The sequence below is a fragment of the Bos grunniens genome, chromosome 28, assembly GCF_055505025.1.
Source record: "Bos grunniens cultivar Pamir isolate PY7600 chromosome 28, Bosgru_T2T1.0, whole genome shotgun sequence".
In the NCBI taxonomy this organism is placed as follows: Eukaryota; Metazoa; Chordata; class Mammalia; order Artiodactyla; family Bovidae; genus Bos; species Bos grunniens.
This window is the reverse complement of record NC_141192.1, coordinates 11,781,654-11,807,870: the sequence shown is the minus strand read 5'-3', so window position 1 is coordinate 11,807,870 and position 26,217 is coordinate 11,781,654. Positions and strand designations below refer to the sequence as shown.

The window sequence follows — 26,217 nt, the reverse complement described above, 5'->3', positions numbered from 1 at the left end:
AAAGAGGACTGACCATGGAGCATTGTCAGCTGAGGACATTCCCAGCAGCTGGAGGAAAAACTCCCCTGGTCCTGCAGGGGAGACCCGGATGCCCAGGACAGAGCAGAGCAATCCCATACCACTGACCCCAACCCCAGCTTTGCCGCCTGGCCAATCTGGACCTTCTTTCTCCTCCTGGCCCCTCTGCCCAGGCCAGCTCTCTCCTTCCCTCCTTCAGTTTTCCTTTGTGCAGGACAGGGGCTCCTCCAAGGGGCAACCTTGCATGGGGGGCTGGAGTGGGACATCGGCCAGTGAGTGTCCTACCAGGGCCACAATTGGAGCGAGCCAACTGTATGTGGTTAAGAATAAGGATCCCACCTGGTCCTCCATCCATCACATACTAGCCAGGTGACTTCCACAATTTGCCACACCTTCTTATATTCATTTCCTCTTTGTGAAGCAGAGGTGATGGGGCTCAGTTCAAGGGGTGCCGGGCCCCAAGGCTGGGATGAGAGCATGAAGAGCAGCATCCACACTCAGCAACATGCGTGATTTTGTTCTCACTACTGTGCTCCATCCTGCTTGACCCTATGTCCACAGAGTTCTCCATCGCTCCCACATGCCTGCCTCCTTCCCTCTGGCATGAATATTCTCTGCATCATTTCACGAATAAACTGGTGACCCAGGCTATCAGGGCAGCCCACTGCTTTTGCTTGGAGTCTGAGCTGGACCCTTCTGCACTGAGCCCTCAGAGAAGCCGGTGTGGTTCCCGGGAGGAAGAAATGGATTGCTCGGTCAGGGGCTTTCCTCTGCTGTTCTCTGTGCTGGCTGGGGGTCCCATTAGTGAACCAGCTCAGACTTCCCCCAGCAGGAGAGAACACTGGCATTGCAGGATAGCCTGTAGCTGCGAGAGTGCCCAGCTCTTAATGGAAGGGGATGGCAACCCAAAACACTGTCCATTAGCAACATCTGCTGTGACCCCAGTCGCTCCCCACAGAGCACATCATGCGGTCTCCTGGTGCTTCATCTTTGCGGATGGAGGATGTTTTCCTGGTCCAGGACTCCTCATTAGCACTGATGGAGATGCTCGTGCCCCAGAAGGACTTGTCTGCAGGGCGTGAGGGGGCTTTCTCAGCAGGGTGGTGAGAAGAAAGGGGCACTGAGTGGGCAGTGTTTGGTCTTCCTAAGGGGTAGCTATTGGTCAGTACACAGTGGTCCCAGCCAAGGATGGCCGTACAGCAGCAGGAATCTTCAGCTAATGGTGATAGGGGGAGTTTAGGGAGGCACAGCTCCATGATTTGGGGGTTGGCAGCAGTTGGGAGGAGTCTATTCAGTTCCAAACTGGGCCCCCATCAGCAAGAGATGTGGAAAAAGACAGCTCCTAGATGGGGCATGTATGGGAATAGGGTATGAGGAATGCTAACAGAGGGGCTGGCTGAGGGGCAGGGATGCACAGAGTGCAGGAGCAGTGTAGAAGTTCGGGGGTGCTCTTTCCAACCACGGCCCAGGAAGGGCACAGGTATGTTGCCTGGGCAGGCCCACAGGTTGAAGGAGGGTGGAGGTCACACTCCAGCACAGGCTTAGGAAAACACCAGTGAGATCTTTTAGAATCACTCATCAAAGCTCATCATTCCACTGTTTAAACCTTCCAGAGACTGCCTGTGCCTTTTCCCCGACAGGCTCTTCACACCACTCTGCATCACCTTCCTCTCCTCCCTGTGGTCTAACCCCTGTCAGTTCCTCTAAATTCCTCTTCGTTAGCAACAGTCCCTCAGTCATGTCCAACTCTTTGAGACCCCATGGACAGTACTCCGCCAGGTGCCTCTGCCCTTGGAATTCTCCAGGCAAGAATACTGGAGTGGGTTGCCATTCCCTTCTCCAGAGGATCTTCCCAGCCCAAGGATTGAACCTGGGTCTCCTGAGTTGCAGGCAGGTTCTTTGCCATCTGAGCCACCAGGGAAGCCCAAATTCATCGGAAACACTCAGAAAGTCTTTTCTTATCCCAGGGCCTTTACATGTGCTGCTCTATCCAACTGTCTCAGGCTTGGACACCAACCCCCATCCCGACCTTCTCAAAGTATCAAGCCCAGGGAAGGACCAACTCTGCCCACCTGATCTAAAACACCCACACCATCCCATTAGCCTCTATTTTGGCATCCTGTCTTGTTTCCTTTAAGCTTCTTAGCAGAGTTTAAAGTTATCTGGTTTATTTGGGAATTCATTTATTTATTATCTGTCTCCCCCTCCAGTTGAAAGACTCCAGGACGGTAGGGAACGCCCCTACCTTTCTCTCACTGGCCATTATTGCCAGCCTCAAACATTCAGGAAGCCCTCAGTAAGTGTCAGCTGTTATTTCTACTATTTTATTACTGCCAGGATGGCTGTTGCTGTAGGCCTGCAATAAATACCACTTGAACATTGAATGAATATCAAGAGTCACCCCAGGCCCCACTAGCCAGGGGAATGTGATGCCAGATGTGTGGCAGGTCTTGGGCGGGTAGGTGAGACCTCGATGCCCACTTCTGCTCTCTGGTCCTTTCTTGGGGGTACCTCGGCCCTGAGGTGGCAGAGCGTGCCAGACCCCTGGCCTGGGATCACTCGGGCTCTACCCTACCTCTTGCAGTCCTGCCCGGCTGCTGGAGTCATCCCGGTGATTTCCCTCAGTACACGTACTGTCATCTCTTCACCGTGAACTGTATTTAAAATGTAAATAAAAAAAGGCTTTTAGGAGATTTAACTGTTTCCCTTGGTATTTAAATTATTCAATTATAACTAAAGCTATTAAAATACAGTTAATTAAAATTGTTAGATTGTTTTCCTTTGCACTGATCACAGCATTGCCCGACTTCTCCCTCTAGCTGTTTAATTCCTATTAAAAATGATAATGCCTCGCTTTATTCATAAATGCAGCAACCTTCCCGCACATTCTTCAAGTGATCTCCTCGGTACAAACCGCGCTGTTTTCTTTTCTTCTAGCAGCCAAGCGGAAATTCTGCTGTAGTCTTTAGAGGTTTAATCAGCAGTAAAAGGACTCAAAATTTAAACATTAGCATTACCAAGTCACAACAAATAATACAAACCCCGGTTAAAAAAAAAAAACAACAACTGTCTAATTCTGATGCAACATAATGTCATTAGAGACCAAAGGAGAACCCTGAGGTTTAATAAAAGGTGGGACCTAAATAGAGGTTTCATAACTCACAACATAAAATTACTGGATCCACACATTAAATATTTTATTTGAAAGGTTTCACAGCATTTCTAGAGGGAATAGCTCTGTAGTGGAAGTACAGATGGGTAAGTGCTGCCTGTAACCAGAAAAAGAGAAGATGAAGGAAGGAGGACAGAAGGCTTCTAGGATCTGCTTGTATCTCGTTGACTTTGGCGTGTGTAAGATGATGCACCCCGAGAAACTAATTGGTTTTAGTGTTTAAACTCCTGGGCACGTGTTCACACGAGGGTAATGGCTGTTCCAGGTAATGGTGGGCAAGGTGGCAGAGACACTTAACTCTTCAGGACGTGGCAGGTGCCACTTCTGGCTTTTGTAGTGATTTGTGAGCCACGTGTGGTGGTTGCAGAGAAGGGTCCTAGTCCCCACACTCGGGAGGGGAAGGTGTGGTACAGAGAGGCACTGGATTCCTCCAGGGACTAGCTGACTAGGAGCCTTCTGTGTGCTAAGATGGTGTATAACAGCCTCCCACCCTTCAGAAACTCATAGCCCTCCACAGTCCCTGTAAACTGCATATGGATCCAAGTTCAGAATGTACTGGCCCTAATAAATCCTTCCTGTGGGGATGAGGAGGGCTATGAAAGAGGCTTGGGGGATGTGGAGACCTGAGAAGGTCTCCAACGGCCAAGTGAGGGAGAAGCATAAAGGAAGATTAAGGCAGGGAGACAGGAAGGAGCTGACAAGTCTGGGACACGAGGGCCTTTGTTAGATCTAGAGCATGGGCTGGGTGGATGTAGGATGCTGTGGGAGAAACTAAATTTAGGAACTTGATCGAGGATGGCTTGAGAGTTTTGACTTTACTCTGAAAGTTGCCAACAAACAGTGCCCATTAAAGACTTAATGCCGGTCACAGAACTGAACTCTGGGGAGGAACTTAGGTTGTTGAGGAAACAAATCAAGTCTGAGGGTTAGGAGCTGATGCGTCCTGCACACTGATTACCTGTGGAAAAGCCCTAGGACTGGCTCCTGTGCATGTGACTACGCCATCAGAGGGGTGGTCTCTGCCAGTCAGAGCCACAGGGCCAATACTTTGGTCTGCAAGTGTCCTGGGCTCTCACGTGGACTTCCAGTCTTCATCCTGGGTCCATCCACTTGCCTGCTGTCTGTTGGGAAATTGAGCATTCACCTCTGGGCTGCAGGGGCATTCCCTGAGCTTCCCAGGCTCATTGCATGTACTTCTTCACCCCGAAGGGCACAGTGCCCCCACATAATTAGGAAAGGGAACAGCAGGCAAAGAATATCAACACCACTGATCACTAGGAGGATGCATGTGAAAACCACAATGAGACATCGCTACAAGTCCACTGGAAGGTTCTAATCAAGTAGACTCACGGCACCAAGCCAGTCCATACCAGGGAGAGAACGTGGAGAAACTGGAAGCCTTACACTCCACCAGGGGTAGAGCTGCTTTGGAAAACAGTTGGACAATTTCTTAAACAGGTCACATACCCCCACTATGTGATCTAGGCCTCCTGATGAAATGAAGACAATGTCCACACAAAGACCTGTACACCAATCATGGCAGTTTGATTCATGATTGCTCAAAGCTGGTAACCACCCAAGTGTCCGTCAGCGAAAGAACAGATAAACTAGTACGTTCATCAGATCAATACAGCTGCTGCTGCTGCTGCTGCTGCTACGTCACTTCAGTCGTGTCCGACTCTGTGCGACCCCGTAGACGGCAGCCCACCTGGCTCCGCCGTCCTTGGGATTCTCCAGGCAAGAACACTGGAGTGGGTTGCCATTTCCCTCTCCAATGCATGAAAGTGAAAAGTGAAAGTGAAGGCGCTCAGTCGTGTCTGACTCTTAGCGACCCCATGGACTGCAGCCTACCAGGCTCCTCCATCCATGGGATCTGCCAGGCAAGAGTATTAGAGTGGGGTGCCATTGCCTTCTCTGGATGAAATACTACTCAGCCCTAAAAAGGAATGAACCTTTGATGCATGCTTATAACATGGATGAACTGCAAAGCAATTGTGAGTGAAGGAAGCCAGGCAAAAAAAGGAGTACATTCTATATAGTAACATTTATGTAAAATTTAGGAGATGGAAACCAACCTATAGTAAACAGGTGCCTGGGGCTGGGGTGGGGGTGAGAAGGGCTGGTGGGGAATTGTTACAAAGGAACAGTAGGGGACTTTTGGGTGATGGGTATATTCACTTTCATGGTAGTGGTGATGCCTTCATGGGTGCATACATATGTATAATTTATCATAGCGTTTCATCACATGGAAATTATAGCTCAATAAAGCAGCTTCCTTGGTGGCTCAGACAGTAAAGAACCTGCCTGCAACACAGGAGACCCAGATTCAATCCTATGTTTGGAAGATCCCCTGGAGAAGGAACTGGCAACCCACTCAGGTACATGGAGAATCCCTGGGACAGAGGAGACTGGTGGGCTACAGTTCATGGGGTCACAAAGAGTTGGACACGACTGCATGACTAAAGCAGCTTTAGCCAAGACTTTGGAGTGTTCTTTTTTACAATTTTAATCTCTAACTAGTTTTAAATGCACAGAGTGGTGGTAAGAATAGTCAAGGATCCCCTGCACATCTTTCCCCAGTCTCCAATTGCCACATTTCGTCTCATTCACTTTATCATTTCCTCCACCCTTCTTTCCCTCCACACCCCCCCTCATCTATTTAAGAGTGCACTGGGGACATGTTTCCTTATTATTCTTAAACACTCCCATGTGTTTTTCTTTAGAACAAGAACTTATCCTACATTTCCATAGTATAGTTATCAAAATCAGGAAATTTAATGTTCGCACAAAACTATAATCTGGATTCTCTATTCAAATGTCACCAGTTGTCTCCATAACATCCTTTAGAGCTGTCTTTCCCGTTCCCCAGGTTCCACCCCAGAATCTCACATTCTGTGTAGCCCCCTCTGACCCGAGCTGGAATCCTGACTCCATCACTTACTTGTCCTGTGATCTTGGGCGTTCACACCTGCATCCTGAGCTGAACAAACTCAACCCTGACACCCACCCCAGGGCCTGGGGGAGAGGAGGTCTGGACTGTGTCTTCGGCACAGAGCTGCACACAGGGAGCATTCAGGGAGTAGAATTATAGTAAAAGCAGGCCAATGTACTAGGGCCCTCGCTGCAGACCCTCTGCAAACACCCGGAGTGCACAGGCATACCCCCAGCTGGGCCAGAGCCCTGGCCACCCCCGCCTCCTGTCCAGCCCTCCCTGCCCTCTGCTTCCATCACCAATGCCTCTCACACTGATCCAGAGCACTGAGCTCTTCTGAGCAACGTGTCCTCCAACAAGGAAGGCAAGCAGATTGCAATGTTGATATTTCAAAAGCGTCTGTGATTACATTTTCTTTCTTGCATTTGGAAAAACTGCTTCTTCCTTGTCCTCTTCCTATTCATATTATTCTATAGGGAGTTTGGGCTTCCCTCATGACTACAATGGTAAAGAATCCTCCTGCAATGCAGGAGACCCAGGTTTGATCCCTGTGTCAGAAAGAGCCCCTGGACAAAGGAATGGCTACCTTCTCCAGTATTCTTGCCTGGAGAATCCCATGGACAGAGAAGCCTGGTGGGGTACAGTCCTTGGCATCTCAAAGAGTTGGACACAACTGAGTGATTTTAATACACACACACATAGGAAGTTTAGTCTCAGCAGTGAAGGCGCATCCCTCCCAGAGTCTCCCTATGCGGATGGGAACACCTGACCAGCCTCCCTGGCCACAGCTGGAGGAGCAGGCCCGAGGGCTACTGGCTGTGAGTTGGCCTGGGCTGAAAGCTTTGCCCTTGGAGGATGATGGTGGTGAGCTAAATCGTCTGCTCAACTCTCATGGACAGTTTGAATGTCTCTCAGCCAACTGAGAGAGTTGGCTGGTCAGCGTGTGTAGCAGACACAGAAAGACCACCAAGCAGATGGACACTGGGCAGCTCAGGCTGCAGAGCCTCTAGCAAAGGGAAACCGCCACACGGGGCCTGAGACGGAGGCACACGGAGGAGGAGGAATGGGTTGGCTGGTGGCAGTTGAAGTCAGAGCATAGCGTTGCCAGGGAGAGATGCAGAGTGGGGACTCCACACGTGATGGTGAGGGCTAAGGAGCCCCCTGACCTCCTAGACTCTATGGCCCAGCTGGGCTTCCCTTGTATCCTTACACTGCCCAGTTATATTCATTTTTTTAGGGATGCCTAAGTAACAAATGACCACAGTTGGGTGGCTTGAAGTAATGGAAATTTGTTCTCTGACAGTTCCAGTGGCCGGAAGTCTGAGATCAGGGTGCAACACGATTGTCTCCTTCTGAAAGCTCTGAGAGAAAAATCTGTCCTAGGCCCCTCTCCTAGCTTCCACAATTGTCAATAATCCCTGCATTCCTTGGCTTGGGGACTCATCACTCCTACCTCAGCCTTCATCTTCACTGGAGTCTTCACGTGCTAGGGACACGTGCCATCACACTGAGGGGCCCCTCATCCAGGCTGAGCTCATCTCAACATCCTTATAACCAGTTACATCTGCCGAGATCCTTATTCCAAGTAAAGTCCCGGGTGGTGGGAACAAAGATTCTGGTCTTCACTGTGGCTCCTTAGATCCTTACTGTAAAACTTGAAACCTCGAGAACTTTGTTTTTTAGAATAATAAGTCTCCTGGGAAGGAAGAGTCATGCTTTTTTCCATGAGTCAAGATGTCTCTGGTGGTCTCTGAGCCTCGCTCTTTCAGACCTTGGCTTTCCAATGGCCCTGCTGGTCCAAGGCTGTTGGGCAGCTGGTGGAGAAAACATGAGGAAGGAAGAAAGGGTTTGTCAGAGGAAAGACATGCGTAGCCCTAGCAACAGAGAGGTGGTTTGTGGGTTGTGGACGATGCTGAGACCCCAGAGCATGCAGAGAGGCAGGGGGGCATAGTGAGAGGAGAGGGCCACCAACTGGGCTTCTTTCCAGACAAGTGGCATTCAACCCATCTGTCTACTCTGAGCCTTAGGGTTCTCACCCATAAACTCAGTTTCACCAATGCCAGCTGAGCACCTACGAAGTGCTAGAACCACATTGGATGGAGGGGACACGGCAATGAGAAAGCATGACCTTAGGTTTGACAAATTCCCAGCATTGTGAAGGAGGCAGGAGCAAGAAGGACCAAGGGGACCATCAGGTGGTGAGGAATGTAATAGCCTTCGGTATAAGCTCCATGGGAATACTGGCAGGGGGGCAGGGAACCCCTAGAGTAAGTGATGCCAAACTGGTCTTAAGCATGAGAACTGAAAGATGGGAGAACCCAGAGGTCCAGCCTGAGCTCTTGGCACAAGCAGAAGCACCGTCCTTAGAAGAGCGTGGGGTATTCAGAAAGCACAGCATCACCTCCAAGGGACTGGACTGTGGAAGATGTGGTGGAAACTACAAGAAAGGGGCCTTGTAGAGAGAGGAAGTGGAGGGAAGCAGCAGTTCTCGAATGTCTGGGAACTGGGACCTTAGTCTATAGCTGTTGGGGCTGCTGGAGGCTGTGACACCAACTGCAGATGAGCAAACTTGCGGTGCAGAAAGATCACTCAGACAGCAGGAGGGGATGAGAGGGCTGAGAGAAGGAGACCCTGAGACGCTATCGCAACATCCCCAAGAAAGAGAAAGACGGCAGTGGCGGTGTGACAGAGGAGGAATGGACACAGAGGCATTTCAGGGGCGCAGGCGCAGGGCTGGGTGACCTCACATCAGCCTGCTGCTCAAGCCTGTCTGTGGGTCGTGGAAGATAATGGATGCGAGGCACTCGGAAAACTGCAGAGCCCCTCTTCATTAGGGTGCAGCGGCTGGTTTCGGCAGGATGCTGTTCAGGTTTCCATGAAGTGAAGCCTCTCTCCCCGTCCCTGGCTCATCTTCAATGATGCTTTCTTTTGCCCGCAAGCAAGGGAGAGAGGGGAGGTGAAAAACAGAGACATTAAGTGCCAAAGCTTATGTTAATACAGCATTAAGGTTGAAAATGTAATCTCCTAGGAGTCAGGAAATTCTGAACCCCGGGTTTCCATGGCAACCCAGCCACACTGCTCCTCTGTCCATTCGGGCCCTGTTTTCCTTGTTAAATACGATCCCATCATATATTATATTTTATCGAGCTAAATGTGTTACCCACTGCACGCAGAACCCCAGTCAGCAGCAGTGCAGACCTTCAGGAAATGTGGTGTGTGTGTATGCGTGTGTGTGTGTGATGTGCATGTGTGTTTATGTGGGTGGTATGTATGGTGTGTAGCAGGGACGGACCTTCCAAATTTGCCTGACATAACACAGCCACATCTTTCGTCTTTGTATCTAATAAGTGGAATCTAACTCCACTAAGAGCAGCTCCCATGGAAATAATTCAGCAACAGCGCTGCAGTCTTGGGCTCTGAGGAAGTCTTTCAGGGTGCCCACTCCTCCTGGAGGGACACAGCAAGGTCCCTCACACCCCTTCTCTCTGCAGCCCCTGGGCCCCAGGGGCAGGGCCATCGTTGCCACCCCTGGCTCCCTCCTGGACGGAGTTCTGAGGAAGTGGATCGGAATTACCTGGTCCAGTGGTTCCCCACGAACGCCGGCCAACTGAAGCTCATCTGTCACTGTTTGTTAACATCCCAGGGTGCGTTGGGCACTGGCAAACAGATGCAAAAAGGAAATCCGATTCTCCTCCAAATCCTCTCTCCCACTAAGGCAGCACAATGGACAAAAGGCTTCCTCGGTGGCAGCAGAGATGTTAGCGAGGAGATGGCTTGTCGGGGAGGGCAGCTCAGTGGTGGAATGTGTGACAGAGAAACATCTGTAGGTTAACATGGTGGAAAGACCGTGGAATGTTAGAATCAGGCTGCCCGGGACTCGGCTATCTCCCAGCCATGTGGTCTTCAGCAAGTCTCTTTATTTCCTTTTGTCTTAGTTTTTTCATCTGCAAAATTGGGATAAAATTACCATTAACCTCACACAGGCTTGTTGAAGGATTAAATGGGATAATTGATGCAAAAGCTCACTGTAAATGTCTAAATCCCTACACAAATGTTACTCGTACAGGGAGTTCTGGAAAACCATGCTGGATTCTACACTTGCGTAGTGGGTTCTAGAACTGCATTCTAAGGTTGGTCTGAGGATTCTACAGTAGGTTCCAGAGTCAACTGATAGATCTAGAACAAGGGTTGACATTTTTTTTTTCTAGAAAGGGTCAGATGGTAAGTATCTGGGGCTTTGAGAGCCATGCTGTGACTAGTCGATTCTGTCACTGCTGCTTGAAGCAGCCAATGTATGGCTGTGGCTGTGTGCCAATAAAACTTTACTAACAAAAACAGGAAGTGGGCTGGAATTGGCCCATGAGCTGTAGTTTGCCAGCCCCTGTCCTACAATTGACTTTGTAGAAACCTGTGCTCTTTTTGTGAATGCTGCTTTTCTGCTCAGAATTTACATCTCCTTCCTCTCCATCCTCCACCTCCTGCCCTGCCCACCTCTCACCCACTCAAACACATACCTACCGGCCAACTTGTTAAACTTCTAGAATTAGAGTCCCCTCCTCCAAGAGCAAATAGCAATAATCCCTTGGCCTTTATCTCCTTCCCTTACAGCCTGAGAACCTTAGGGCAGTCAGCTCTGTCACCCTAAGCCCTAGATCCTGGTAGAAGTTCAGCGGATGCTTGCAGAATGAGTAGAGGAGAACACGGCATCGTGGAGAACTGGGGCATGGCCATTCTCTCAGGAGGTCTATGAACTGTGGTGTTTTTCAAAACTTTGAGGCCTGACATCAATCTTTCATTGTGACATGCTCCATCAGAGCTTCTAGAACAATCAGAAGGCAGAACCACCTTTGCAGACCCGGACCAACACACATAACTGGGGAGCTCAGGGGCTAACATACTCTCTTTGCAGGTGTCCTGGAGCCCTGGGTGGCAGGCCAGATGGGCAAGAGTGGGTCAGTGGGCTCATTTACTTTCAGGCCCAAGTGACCTGAAAAGCTGCCTGTTTTGAGTGGGGCTCAAAGCAAGAGAAAGATTGGCACCTGCCATTCTCTGCAGATAAATCCCTTCCCTTCTGAGTAGCTGCTGAGCCATTCAATTTACACCTGCAGTGACCCTACTTCCAAAGAAGTTCACATTCCGAGGTTCTGGTCTGGCTCTAGTGGGAAGGGGACGCTGCCCAGCCACCTCTCCGAGGTCACGACAGTGCGGCGGCTCCTCACCCCATCCTCAGGGGGCCTCTGCCTCCACTAGCCTAGACAAGCGGCGCGATACGTGGAAGCTTCCATAAACGTAGCAGCCCTTTCTGCTTCCACACGTGCAAGCCTTCCTCCTCCCCCCTCCTGGGCAGAGCACTCAGGCAGACCTTTCTGCTTCCACACGTGCAAGCCTTCCTCCTCCCCTCCTGGGCAGAGCACTCGGGCAGAATGGAGTTGTGTAACTCACCTCTGAGCCACACTTCCCCCAGCACAGCACCTGTTTTCTGTCTGACAGAGCCCAGCTTCCCCAGGACGGCCAGACAGGCAGCTATTGTTCCAAAGACAGGCCCAGGGATGGGCCCTTTGGCCCCCAGTACACCAGCTAAGATGTCACGTTTCACTGGGGGAACAGACATGCGGGTGGGTATGCATGTGAGGTGGGGATTCTCCAGTACATGCAATGTGCATGCGTGTGTGCATGCATTCACACATGGCATCCACCTGTCCTTGGTGCAGGTCTGTAGGCTGCCCGTGTGTGTGTGTGTGTGTGTGTGTATGTGTGTGTTTAGCCATGTGCTTCCGTGTGTGTGTGAGGCTGTGTTGTTCCGACACATGCCTGGGAATGTCTGCTGGTCGGGCACGTGCTTCTGTCTGGGTCTGTGTGTGTCTTTAATTTAGGACTCTGCTTCTCCTGGAGAACGTGATGGCTTCCATCCTCCAGCCTCAGCAGATGAATATTTTATTACCTTGCTTTTGCCATGACATTAGGCAGTTTTCCTGTGAAAAGCCAGAGCATGACACACTTCAGGGAGGTGGAGATGGAGGTGCTGATATTGGAGCCCAAGCAAGCCAATCACCCCTTCCTCTGGAGACAAATCCCCAGGAGGGCTCACAGATGCTGCCGGTTAATGTCATTAGGAACTGATGAGTCAGCCCCCTTTCCCCTGTCTCCTGACCGTGCTCTCTCTAAACACAAAGCCGGCACACCCATTTCACCGGAGGCGTGAGGGAGCGCCCTCCTACAGCCAACCCAAAGCAGTTGCATTTTTTCCCAGCTGCCTGGTCCTCCCGTGGAAGAATATGCTATGTCCTGGGAGCAGAAGGTCACTGTATTATCCAGATGATCAGCAGAAGGTCCTGACTTCTCTCACACCCTGGCATGTGAGTGAGGCAGCCACATTGAGGAAGACCCAGGCAACACTGTAGCCAGGAGGCCATGGAGACAGCATCTCCCAGCCACAGGGCCCTCCAGCCCTCAGCCATGGGAGCCCCGCCAAGCACTGCTCTGTGGCTGGGCTCCCAGTTCAATTCAGTTGCTCAGTTGTGTCTGACTCTGCGGCCCCATGGACTGGAGGACATCAGGCTTCCCTGTCCATCACTAACTCCCAGAGCTTGCTCAAACTCATGTCCATCAAGTTGGTGATTCTCCCAGAAGCAGGCCCCAAGACTAGGATTTGGGTACCAGTAGTGTATCTGGGGGAGAAGGCAATGGCACCCCACTCCAGTACTCTTGCCTGGAAAATCCCATGGACAGAGGAGCCTGGTGGGCTGCAGTCCATGGGGTCGCTAGGAGTCGGACACGACTGAGAGACTTCACTTTCACTTTGCACTTTCATGCACTGGAGAAGGAAATGGCAACCCACTCCATGTTCTTGCCTGGAGAATCCCAGGGACGGGGAAGCCTGGTGGGCTGCCGTCTATGGGGTCACACAGAGTCGGACATGACTGAAGCGACTTAGCAGCAGCAGCAGCAATGTATCTGGGAGGTGACCCCGGCCTAGGAGCACGGTGTGAACACGGGGACAAGATCATGAATATAGACAAGCAAATTAAGCAGGTATTAATGAATGAGTATGTCTCTGGCCCATTCCCCAGGGGCTGTGAGGCTGATGGATTCAGGTGTATACCCACTAACTCTTACCTCTTCAGTCCAGGGTTGGCTGCACCACGGGCAAAACCAGCACCCTCTGCTGTAGGCTTCCGCGGGGGGCTCAGATGGGAAAGCATCTGTCTACAATGTGGGAGACCTGGGTTCGATCCCTGGGTCGAGAAGTTTCCCTGGAGAAGGAAATGGCACCCCACTCCAGTACTCTTGCCTAGAAAATCCCATGGATGGAGTAGCCTGGTACAGGCTACTGTCCATGGGGTCGCAGAGTCAGACACAACTGAGCGACTTCACTTTTCTTTTCTGCTGAAGAGCCAGGATGGAGAAGGCAATGGCAACCCACTCTAGTACTCTTGCCTGGAAAATCCCATGGACGGAGGAGCCTGGTGGGCTGCAGTCCATGGGGTCGCTAGAGTCAGACACGGCTGAGCGACTTCACTTTCACTTTTCACTTTCATGCATTGGAGAAGGAAATGGCAACCCACTCCAGTGTTCTTGCCTAGAGAATCCCAGGGACAGAGGAGCCTGGTGGGCTGCCGTCTATGGGGCTGCACAGAGTCGGACACAACAAAGCGACTTAGCAGCAGCAGCAGCAGCAGTAGAGCCAGGAAGGGCAGGGCATAGGGCTGTGCCGTTCCCCAGAGGGGCAGGTAGCCTGGGCCACTTCTCTAGTTGGTAGGTGCTAACCCAGGCCCCAGGCCCCTTTCCATTGCCCCTGGCATCCTCCCTGGTCCCCAGACCATGGTGGAAACTCTTCAGGCTGTCCTCTCCGAGGGGAGTAGGGATTCCCCACTGGCCCTGTGTGGGGCAGGGAGTGCTCAGCCCCTTTAGGCTGTGAGTCCCCCATGGAAGTTCTCAGAGCCAGAGCTGCTGGGATGGGAGTGGGAGAAGATGGCCATACCTGAGGCTCCTGAAGCTCTGGAGCCTGGTGCCCTGGGCATGGACCCACTCTTGCTGCTGGAGTCTGGAAGTTGAACATGAATAAGATGGAAAGAGCTTCAAACAAGAGGATTATAAACATGATAACGAAAGCAAACAGGAAGGCTTCTTGAGTCTTCCCCACCCCAACTTTCCTCTTCCCGCCCACGCATCCCAATAGCCCTAGATTTGTGCCTCTCTGATAGTTTTTAAACGCAGCTACTCTTAACTGTTAAACTCTATCTGGAATGGAATAAAAGCATCTTTGTCCTTATTTTGGAGCTTCTACTTTGTGTCAGGCCTTGTGCTTAGCACACGTTATTTTATGTAATCTCCACAACAACGCAATAAATTAAGGACAACTACCTGCATTTAACAGAGAAACTGAGGAGCTGAGATGTACTGCTTCTCACCTCAGGTCACTCTGCCCAGAAGGGCCAGAGATCTGTCTTGGCCAATGTCAGTGGAGTGGGTCTTAACACACTTGCCATCCACTTCCTACTGGTCTGTGAGCTCTGGTGGGGCAGGGCTGACCACTCCCCCTCCAAACTCCCCACAGAGCCTGGAGCCTTGTCCGCCGTGGGTGGCTATCAAATAGAGGTCTTTTCATCTCTTTGATTATCTATCCACCCAGGAATTACTGTGCCTTGGTCAGCATCCATTGAAAGGGCCTGTGAGTAGCTCCACTCTTGGGCTTCAAGCTCACTACAACAGCCTTTCACACCACCTGTCTCGAAGAGGAGAGTGTGGGTCTGCCCCCATGGAAACAGACAAGCACTCGAGTCTGATGGACCTGGGTTTAAACTTCACTCCCACACCATCTGGCTGTGTGGTACTGAGCAGTTTACCTAGCGTCTCTGAACCTGTGTGTCCTGCAGTGGGGATTCTGCCTCCCTCCCAGGGATGCTAGGAGGCTGGGATTTGAGAGATGCAGGTTGGATCTCTAGCCTGACTGTCAGAAAGCCCTAATAGATATGGGTTCCCCCCTGATAAGACTGAGATTTCTCAGGGCAGGAAAGGGGGTTTATTTGTCTCTGTCTCAGCCACACCCATCCTAGGACCTAGCCCTGCATGGACACGTGGTAAGTGTCAGTGCTGTTGAACTGTCCCCGGTTCAGTGGTGTTTATAAGGACTTGCCCTAACACACAGGCCTCAATCAGAGAACGGACAAGTGAGTGTTTTGCAGCCAGGACTCCGGCCTGTGTGTGCAGCTCTTTGAAAGCATGGCTGTTCACTTCTTCCCCTTTGTTGTTTTTTTGGCCACCCTCCTTGGTCCCACACCTGCAGTCAAAGACTGCCAGAACAAAGTCCCCGGCCTTTGCTGAGTGAGAGCTCAGGGCAGGGGGATGAGGCTGCGGCAGGCCAGCTGTCAGGATGTTAGGCCCGCCTCCAGCTCCCTGACCGCCATGGGACCGCACCCTGACAGCCAGCCCTAACCTCTCTTGCTAGCCTAGCTCCTCTGGGGTGACTGTGCCATTTTGCAGCGGCCAGAGCCCTGAGCTGGGGCTTCCCTGGCAGCCCATGCCCACCCCCTACTCGCCATGGCTTTCTTCCTGACCCATCTCCCAGGCCTGCGTGGGGGTGGTACCTCAGCCTTCCACTTCTCTCCCTCCACATCTTCTGTGTTTGGAGATTCTCATCACTACTTTAAGTTTCTGTGGTGCCACAATGCTTTTCTCTTTGCCCGTTCCCCTTTGATAAAATCCTTATTTCTCGCTTTATTTTGTCATCCTGACTGTGGATGGTGATTCTGCTCTGATGAGCCTGGCTCCTCAGAGGGCCCTGGAGAAATCACCACGTGGTTCACACCAACCTCACGTTAGGCCCCTTTCTGCCCTGTGATTGCTCCATGGGCAGCCAGAATTCCATCACCCCTTCTCCCAGGGCATGATGCCTCTTCTTCCTCCACCATGTCTGGGTGGAGTGGGGAGCTGCTGAGCCCAGTTCTGCCCCTTCCACCCACTCCTCCTACAGCTGGGGGCTTACGCGCCAAGCCTGGCATCGGTGGCAGGCGCCATGGAGGGCAGACGACTAGCTGGGAGATGAAAACCTCCATTCAGGACAATATCAAATCCCTGGCTCCGGACAGAGAGACAGGTTTGCTCCCGGTCCGAGACATTGCCTGCAAAGCGAAAGCCGATACGGAGAGAGGAGCGTCTTGTTAATACGGGCTCTGTTCTCTTCACCTGGCAGGCCAAGCACAGCGGCTCACTTGTGCCTCTGAAATCCTAGCTGGCTCCTGGCTAGGAGCTCTGGGAACTGCTTGGGAGACTTCAGGCAGAGTGTGCCAGGTGTGCGCCCGGCCAAGTCTCAGCTCAGCCAGGCAGAGACTAGAGAGGAAGGCCCCTGGAAGGCGGACCACACCCGCGCCGTGTGGTCACTGTCAGGGTGAGGCTGGAGCCGTGTGCTTCAACCGCCCCAGTGTCCTTCAGTTGCCTTTTTCTTTTCTCTGGCCTCCTTTCCAAGTGTAGGCTACAAGATGGGCAGCAGGGAAGCACGCAATATGTGTATGGAGGGCCCTGAGTAATTCTTTCACTCTGTATCGATTTTTAGGGTCACAAAACCTCCCATAAACCTTGAAAGCCATAGACTCTCTCCCAAGAAAAATGTATACCCCCCAAATTGAGCATATAAGTTATTCACAGATCCTGAAAGCCCCCCTCAGCTAGCCCCCTGGAGTTCATGTTAAGAATATTTTTCAATGCCTCCTTCAATGGCTAAATAGGGAAACAAAGGCTAAATAGGGCAACCCAGAGAAACAGCATGTTGCTGGCAGAGATTTGATCATATTTAACATTTATTTGGTTAAAAACCAGTATGTCAATTCACAAGATGTGTTTTGCAAATAAGGAATTTCAAACTCCGAGAAGCCTGTGGGCTTGCACAGCATCACTAGCTTTTACTCCATAGACTCCTTCTCTCCTTCCTCCATAATGGGGGAAGCTTTAGATGGCTACTTGGACACCCACAATTCCCAGCATACCTTTCAGCTGTATGGTTGTTCTTCTGAGCTTGGCCAATGGCATTTTAACAAATTTCTAAGTCATACATATGAAAAAGATGGGTGCACCCTATTCCTCTTTTTCCCCACCCCACCAGGTGGAATGCAGATGTGACAGAGGAAGTTGGAGCAGCCATTCTGGGTCACATGATCAAGGCTGGATATTGAAGATGACAGAGCAATAAGATAGAAGGAGTCTGGGTCTCTGAGGATCATGGAACCACCATACCAGCCTGGGACTGCCTGTTGTTTTGAGTTTCTCTGCCATAGCATTAGAATCCAAAGTTTAACTTATAGTCTAAGAGACTAGAACATCCGTAGATCCTACATCCCTCCTCGTCCCAGTGGTTCCCAAGTCCCATCACATTACCATCTCTCCTTCCTTTTTTTCTCTACCCATTGCCACTGCGCTGATCCAGGCCAGCTCCATCTCACCCCCATACCACTCCAGGTACTTCCTGGTCAGCCTCTGTGTGACAGCCATTCTGCCATCCAGTCCAAAGCACTTTTCCTGAAATGCACACCCAAACTGGATTGGTGTCCGGTTTCTTCAGCCGTTTCTTTCTTTCTTTCTCTTCAGCCCTTCAATGGCTCCTGTTCCCAGCAGAGTGAACTTCACTCCTCAACAGTCTGATCCTCAACCTGCCTCACCAACTCCATCTATTGCCCCTTATTTTACGTACCCTCTGCTCCCAAAACAGGGAATTGCCTGTCCTTTCCCAAGTACCTTGCAGCCTCAAAGACCTTTCCACTCTCTCCTGGACAGCCTGCTGTGTTCATCCTTCAGGGCCCACCTCCTTGGCCAGCTCGCCCAGCACTACCTCCTGTGTGCCCCACACCACCCTGTCTGCACCTCCATCACAGGCCGTGACTGGTGTCACTGACCTTGTCCATCCCCATGCATCCCCATGCATGATTGTCAATGCCATAGCACTCGAATGGCTTCCCAGATCCATAGGTGCCCACCATGAAGCTGGGAATAGAGGCTCTGCTCAAGACAGCTGTTGAATAGCAATGTATCGCTGGAATAAGAAGTAGAACTCGGCTTTCTTTACGTATCTCTCAGGGCCCGTCCTGCTTCGTTGGCTCTATCACCCTAGCAAGGAATTTACTCCTGCCTGCCTGCCCTCTTTCCCTCCTTTTTTTTCTTTCAGCAAGTATAACCCCAGTGCCCCCACAATGCCTGATAGAAAGAGAACTGCTGAGTATTTGTAGAATTCGTGAACATATGCGTTTAGTGAGTGGGGTTTTTTATTATTATTATTCTATTTTATATTTTTCCAGGTCTCCAAGCTGGGTAGAGAAAGCCCCGACCTGCCCTCCAGGCCTTCCCAGCCTGAGGGGTCAGGGGAAGCCCTGCCTGTGGAAGGAGGTGGAGGCGTCGGCTCCCTGGTACCCCGTGAGTGGGTCTCTGTAACATTTACTTGTGCCTGAGTGATGTAACAGGACCCGAGGAACTGGTCTTCCTCGCTCCCATGGGCGGGCTGGAGGAGGTGAGAGGCGGAGTGATCCCAGCCTTCGGGCAACGTGATGAAGTCATTTGCAGAAAGACAGTTTTGTTCTGACTTGAGTGTTTTTCCACATGACTTCACCCCCCGGCAGGTCGTGCTTGGGGCTTAGTCTGCGACGGGCCCCAGCCCCCGCTGCTTAGGGAGAATGGTCCTGATCCCTCCCGTGGGCAGCTGTGCCAGGACAAGCAGGGCCTTGTGTCGCCCACCGGCCTGTGAACGGCCCAATCAGGCAGCGCCCACCACGGCCGGAAGAGGCTACGCAGAGGCTGGACTAAGTATTGCGGGGGCTCTGATGAGTGGGTGCTCACCCATGCAGTCAAGATGGAGTGAAAATTTCTCAAAAAGGGACTCTTAAACTAGGTCTTAAGAGATGAGAAACAGTTTACAAAACAAAAGCAGAGAAAAGGACTTTCCTCAGTGGGCCCTGTGTACTTGGTACAAACTAGGGAAACCCCCAGAGCAGTGACACCAGTCCTCACTACCTAAGAGCAGCCTGGTCCCTGGGTTATATGGAGGCCCGACGATGCCCACAAAAACCGAGACTCACATTTCTGCTTGGCCCTCTTTGATGTACTGGCTTTTTGCTCTTTATATGTTATCTCATGATCAAAAGATGGCTGCTAAGGCTCCAGACGTCATATCCACTCACCACTGGATGGAAAGACCCAAGGGAATGCTTCCACCTGCTCTCCTGAAGCTCTCTCACATATATGCCTGTCTAAGCTTGTTCAGGCTGCTGTAACGAAGTATCATAGACTGGGTGGCTTAGAACTACAGAAGTTTGTTTCTCACATTTCTGGAGATGGTGAAAGTCCAGGATCTGGATGCCAGCACTGTCAGGCTCTGGTAAGAGCCCTCTTTCAGTTTCAGATGGCCAACTTCTCATTATATCCTCACAAGGAAGAAAGAGGGAGAGAGAGTTCTCTGGGGTCCCTTTTATAAGGACCACTAAGGAGGCTCTACTCTCATGACTTAATCACCTCCCAAAGCAAAGACCCCCACTTCCAAATATCAACAGGTGTATTAAGCTAGGGTTTCCACATGTGAAATGGAGGCGGACAAAACACTTGGTCCGTAGCAGTGCCCTGTTCTCATTGACTTTGTCACTTGGCTGGTCACCACCATCCGTGAGGAAGACTGGGGAAATGCTTGGCAAAAGGGATTTGGATAACCATGCTCTGTTTACACTGGGGTTGCTGAGGAGCCGGGTACTAGAATCTCTGCGCACCACTCCCACAGCATCAGAGCCCTGCTGACAGGGAACGCAGGTGGTTGGAAGGGAGGAGGGGCTGTTTGGCGGGCAGCAAGCAGGGCGGTCATATGTTGGTAAGTGTGAAGTTCCATGGTGAAGGGGGTGAGAGAGGAGGTTGGTTGTACGAGAATATGAACAGAAAGTTTATAGAGTCTGGGGCTTTACGCTGAGTTCAGGCCATGCAAGAGTTCTGAACCTGAGTTTGGTTCATGTTTTAGAACTAGCATTCTGTCAGTGGCCAGCACTACCAGGGGGACAGAGACACCCCGAGGGGGTCGTGCCATGGTCACTTTCCCTGCACAAGCCCCGAAGGTAGGGACCGCATCTTATTTATGTCACTGTTCTTGGTGGCCTCCACAAGGCTGCTCCTACAAAAAGGAAGGACGGCTGAAAGAGTGAATGAACGAGTGAGTGAGTGAGTGAGATTCACAACCTCTCCTTGCATCTTTTCCCTCCTCTGTATCGTGGGATCAGTAAGGTGGTTCTTGTCTTACAGGGCTGTGAGAATCAGATGAGCTGATGGCAGCCATGGTGCCGAATACACGGGAAGGCTGTGGGCAGAGAGGAGGAGGCAGACAGGGTACATGAGTTGCCTTGAAACCCCATGATGCCAAGCACAGGTGCCCCCTACCCTGCTGGCACCACTCACTGCCTGACCACATGGAACTGCCTGGAGGTGCCTGTTTGGCCATCCAGGACTTTCAGAAAAGGAGGCAAGGAAACACCTGGAGTGGCCCAGTGGGTCCTGCCAAAGACAGCAATGGGAGAGTGATGAGGATAAACAGCTGTCTGTCTCTGGTAATGCAATTAGGAGATAAAATATTAAATGCTTTACGACAGGACATATATCTCCCACATAACGAGCTGCCTCTTGCAAAAGCAAGCGTTGTCCAGGTGGGAGGTAGGCAGGCCCGTGTCTCAGAGCCAGCAGGCTCTGAGAAGGGCAACAAATTCACATTCCATCACCATTTGGGGAGCTCCTCTTCCTTCATCATCACAGTCATTGCAGTCCCCATTTACTAAGTTACTACTATGTGCCCAGAGCACTTTCAAAGGCTAGCTCATAGGCTGGACCACTTTTTTTCCCCCCAAGAGAAAAATGTAGGGTAAGGGAACTATGCAGAAACCAAGACTCAAAGATGTTAAGTAACTTACCCAGAGTCAGCCACCTTGAAAGAGTCAAAGCTTCTGGGGGCAGCCGGTGTCCAGCGCAGGAAGCCAGCACAAAAGGTGGAGGTGGGGTGACCCAGTAGGTGGGCAGGGTGAGATTTGGCTTGTCCTGTGATGTCCCGCAGAACGATGCCCTGCGTGGCCCTGTTTCCCAGGTGATGGGATAGCTGGACGTGAGGCTGATCTAGTTGTGAAACACCCAGACTTCCAGGCTGTCTGTGTCTCAGGGAGAGGTCTGTCTCACCACCTCTTGACTTTGATGGTGAATGACTGATTCCTCTAGTGGGTTTTTTGAATTGACACAGATATGTGATAAGAACAGTGGAATTTCAGGCATCAGCAGAGTCAGGGCACCTCATGGCACTTCTGAAAGCACACTCAGGCAGCCACATACTGCTGGGCACATGTTCCCAGAGCCCTGCCTGTGTCAAAATCAGAATCACTGCCAATTCTCACTGGAGGGTTAAGGAGAAAGATCATGCAGTCCTCACATGAGATGAGAGGTTGTTTGCCAAAGCCCGTTTGCATTCATCATCTCATTTTCTTCTCACAAGAACACTGTGAGAGAAATGCAATTTCAGCCCATTTTATAGATGTGGAAAGTGAGGCTGAAGGCTTTTAAAATAACATGTATGGTCCAAGAGACAGGACCCATATTTGTGGAGCACTTGCTGTGCACTAAGCGTTGGCTGTAACAGACAGGGATGGGCGTGTGCAAAAGGCCTGAAACTCGAAGGACCTGCCCCGTTCCTGGAGCTGAGAGGCAGCCAGTGTGTCCGTGGGAAGGGGAGTAAGGGACTTGCAGGAGTCCCAGTGATAAGCCACGCCTTCTGATGGGTCTCTGGTTTCAGTCTAGAGCTCTTGAGCGGTGCCCCCTGCTGCAAGGAAGCCCCCCACCCCGCCTGCCCCCCCTCATCAGTCAGGATTCCCCCCAGTGTGCTGAGCGCCCCACCACTGTGCCTGGACCCTGCTGCCTGCCCGATGAGGTCCCCCACCTCTCTAGGACCACCCTCTTCCTTGGATCTGCCTCCATCTCTCCATGGCTGCATGCCTAGAAGCCAGGGAGTCGGGGCCGGGGGGCCAGCGGAGGGAGGGCTGTGCAGGTTTCCACGAGCACTACATCTGGAGAAAGAGACCGGAATGTTTGTGTCTGAAATTTAGCTAATATCCCAGGAATTTCTCCTGGCGTTGTGGAGGTTTCCTAGGGGGACTGCAAAGCTGGGATGTCTGGGTTCTGGGGGCGGGCTGGCCTCGCTCAAAGCCTCTTTGTCTGCATGGCTGTGCTGTGTTGATCTGGCTCTGCATCTGTGTGTCTTTGTGTGTGTGTCTGAGTATCTCCTTGTGTGCGTATCTTTCTGCTGAGAGTGGAAATGAGCATCTGTGAACACGCCAGTGTGTGTCTCGGTATGGATGTGTGTCCGTGAGTGTGCGCTGTGTGTGTGTGTATCTGCGTGTGTGAATCTCTGTAAGGATCAGTGTGTGTGTGCATGTGTGTCTGAGCATCTTTCTTTGTCTGCATCACAGTGTGACTGGAGTCTGTGTCTCTCCGTTTCTTGGTGTGTCAGTGGGTCACGGAGTGCCTGCCTACGTACCTGCCCCTCTCTGGCTTTGCTTTTGCAAAAAGATGACTCTCTGGGACTCTGGACTTCTGCTCTTGTCTCTTCCTTACCACCCTCAGGCTGGGGCTGGCCCTCACCCTCCCTCTGAGTAGGTAGTCTACAGTAGGGAGAAAGGAGAAAGACTAAGGAAGAGGCAGGGGTGGGTGGGAAGAAGACAGGGGAACAGGCTCCTCTGTGAGTGTGTGGGTCTGAATGAGTCTGTGTGTGCGTGCATGCATATGTGTGTGTGTGAGTGTGTGTGGCTGTCTGGCAAAGAAAGAGTCCTCGCAGGCCAAGCTTTGCCTTCAGCCCTGCCATGAAGAGGCAGTGTCCTGAAGCTATACTTGGGTTCTCTGGGCTCTGCAGCCCGGGTCGTGGCCCTCCCTCCCGTCCTGGCCTCTACCCCCAGTTGGTCACAGGCATTTCAGAATACATCCTCCAGTGGAGTCGGCCTCTCCCCTCTGATCCCAGCTGGACCTCTGCTCTCCCCCGTAGCCCACTGCTCTGTGTGGCCCCTACCCTCCAGTCCTCTACACCCACATTTCACTCCCTGGAGGATCTCACGGCTCCCTGCTCAATGACAATCCAGGCAACTCACTGAAGGTCAAGGACCTAAACTTGCCACTTCTGCCAGGAAGTCTCCCTGGACTCCCCAGCCCAGGGAGAAGCCTCCTTGTCCTGACCCCCTTGCATTTTGCCTGCAAGCCTCTGTCATGTCATCCCTTGGGCTGGAGTTGTCCACTTACTGACTCCTCTCTCCCTGTAGACAGGAAGTAACAGGGCATTATTCAACTCTGATTTCCCATCACTGGGTCCACTGCTTGGAACTCAGTATTCTCCACCATACCTGCCCCTGGACAAACGGATCACCCCCAGGGCCTTCTAGGAAGATAAAGAAGCTGGAGGACTTGATTTCCCATGATTCCCTGACAGCCAGTATATTTGCTGTCTCCTTTAATGTATCACTGCCCACCCTCCCCCAAACACAGCATTCCACTGCTCACCTACAAATTCCCATATGACTCTGCACCAATGTTCAGCATCCTTAAAGCCCACATGCAGGCCACCTCCCTACACCATTGCTGACCACCTGGGCTGCTGGCCTCACCACCCCCAGGGCCTCCACTGAACAGTGAGGTAACCCTCAGGGGCTTCAGACTCCATCAGGGGTCCCACATCATCTCAAACACATGGGAAGTCTCTTTATCTTACATTTTAAAATTTTTTATGGAATGCAATTACTCTTCTAGGGCTGGGCTAGCAAATTACCACAAATTGGGTGGCTTGGGCAGGAATGTATCCTCACATATTTCTGAAAGCAAAAAGTTCAAAACCGAGTTATCGGCAGGGCCTGAAATCTTCCAGAAGCTCCACGGAGAATCCTTCCTTGCCTCCTCCAGCTTCTGGTGGTCGCTAGCGATCCTTGATGTTCTGTGGCTTGTAGACACATCACTCCAATCTCCCCGTCCACCTTCACGGGGCTTTCTCCCTGTGTCTCTCTGTGTCCCAGATCTCTAGCTCCTTATAAGGACACCAGTCAGTGGATTTAGGGCCCACCCTAAGATGATCTCATCTCAAGATTCTTAACTTAATTACCTCTGCAAAGGCCCTAGTTCCAAATAAGGAAATCCTCCACATTCACAGGTACTGGGGATTAGGACTTGGGCACATCTTTTGGAGGAGACACAGTGCAACTCACTTCATGGACTTATCAGGCTGAAAACTCAAAAATAGCTGTTTGGCCTGAACAGTTGATGATAACAAGTAACAGAGACCTTAAGACTGTCTGGGTTAGAGGTCACCTAACACACCTGGCCAGGAGTGCCCGCAGGGTCTCCCTGTTGCCTGAAATACCCACAGGGACCAGAACATCACCTATGGGGCCTGATAGCTGGGCAGGGAACCTGAGTGAGTGGCACAGTTGTCAGGGCCCACGGGTAGGAAGGATGGTCTTGCACTCAAGACTCCTCCCACTTTCCTAAATACACAAGGCTCTCGTGCTTTTGGACAGCAAAGAGTGGATCCTAGCAAGTTGAAGAAGAATGGCTCAGGAAGGAAAATGGAATAAGCCCTTCCAGGTCTTCTGAAGCAGAGCCCTCCCCAGGACGTGAGCAGGAATGGCATGATGGCAGAGCCTTGCTTACAGGTCTCTGTGCTAATCCACGCTTACAGAACAGCCCTGAGGGAGGCTCCCTGGGCATCACCTGTGTGGTGGAATCACCAGGGCTGGCCCTACTTGTCTCAAGATCACTCCGAGGCCCACATAACCTGTGGATCTGAGCCGCCGTGTGCCTGTGAAGGCCAGGGCTGTGTTCATGGTAAAGGAAATTACAACATCTGGGGCCCAGCAGGAACACTAGCAGGCTGCCTGCTTTATATGAGTTCCTTAACCCCGGGCGAGCTGAAAGGCAAGAAAACAGGCAGGCTCATGGCATTACTGTGCACCTACTACATGCCAGGCCTTCTGCGAGGCCACGGCCTGCAGGGTCTTGTTTAACCGTGCCCCATGTTGTGCTTGGCACAGGGCTTAGAGAGCCCTTGTTTTTAGTTCTGTTTTTGGTTTCCTTCTCTTTTGGCCATGAGACATGTGGAACCTTAGCTCCCCGACCAGGGACTGAACCCACACCTACTGCATTGGAAGGTGAAGTCTTAACCACTGGACAGCCGGGGAGCCCCGGGAAACCTATCTCGTGTTTTTTCACAAGAGGAAAGTGGAGCATAAAAACTAACCAAGGTCGCATCGCCAGAAGGCTGTTGAGTGTCTACAAAGAAGTCACCAAAAAGTGGTTTGAGGTGAGAGCCAGGGGGATGAAAGGGCAGGTTTAGAAGCGCAAGTTCATTATAAGACCTGGATAGAAGTCCTGGAGTCAAAATAAATAAATAAGCCACTGATTTCCCTGGAGGGGACTCAAGCCACCTTACATTATTTCCTTGGCTCAGGAGCCAAAACAGCTGCATTTTATCATTCCTCAGAAATCCATAAAAGGGTTGGAAAATGCTGGTGCTTGTGGGGAAAATGGATGAGCATTTAAATTTAATTGTGGGCCCCTGCTGCTCTGTGATGGGGCCTTGAGATATCACCTATGGGGCCTTGGGGTTACCAGCAGAGCAGTGAAGAGAAAAGTTTTGCCTCCAGGACTCCAGTGCACAGGAGTGATTCCTTCCCAGCCTCTGGCTCCAGGACCACCCTAACCACACCCTCATCTGGCCTCCTGCAGCTTCTATCCCTGCCCTCCCCAACACCCAACTTGATATGCTGAGTCTGTGTGCCTGGCCTTCTGCCCCAGCCAGGAAGCTCCCAGCAGCTTGCTGGGTTCTCCCAGCCATCCTGGCCTGCCCACTGCTGCTCCTGTAGGAGCTGTCCCTTCTCTCCCAGCAGGGGCCTTGCTGGCTATTCCCAGCTCATCCTTCTTGGCTCGAACAACCAGGCTGAGCTTTGTCTCAAGGCTAGGCTTTGGCCTCTGGTGCTGAGAGTGAATCGCAGAATGCCTGAGCTGTTGTGTATGCAAGAGACTCAGGAGCTCACGAGAGCTCCATTGTTCTACAATCTCTGTGAACCTGTGA

The 26,217-nt window shown here is 51.6% G+C and overlaps 1 long non-coding RNA gene across 2 annotated transcripts in view; it reads right to left on the bottom strand.

The window, feature by feature from the left end:
• Positions 1–6,785: 6,785 nt before the first annotated feature.
• LOC147342850 (uncharacterized) overlaps positions 6,786–26,217 on the bottom strand; it is a 223,889-nt gene continuing 204,457 nt past the window's right edge. The window contains exons 3-6 of one of the 2 annotated variants that reach the window (XR_015156743.1): positions 14,104–14,166; positions 13,239–13,375; positions 9,697–10,066; positions 6,786–9,047 (exon numbers count right to left, since the gene is read on the bottom strand). This is a non-coding gene — a long non-coding RNA (uncharacterized LOC147342850). The remainder of the gene's footprint in view (positions 9,048–9,696; positions 10,067–13,238; positions 13,376–14,103; positions 14,167–26,217) is intronic. The other variant, XR_015156744.1, reaches the window with a different exon arrangement.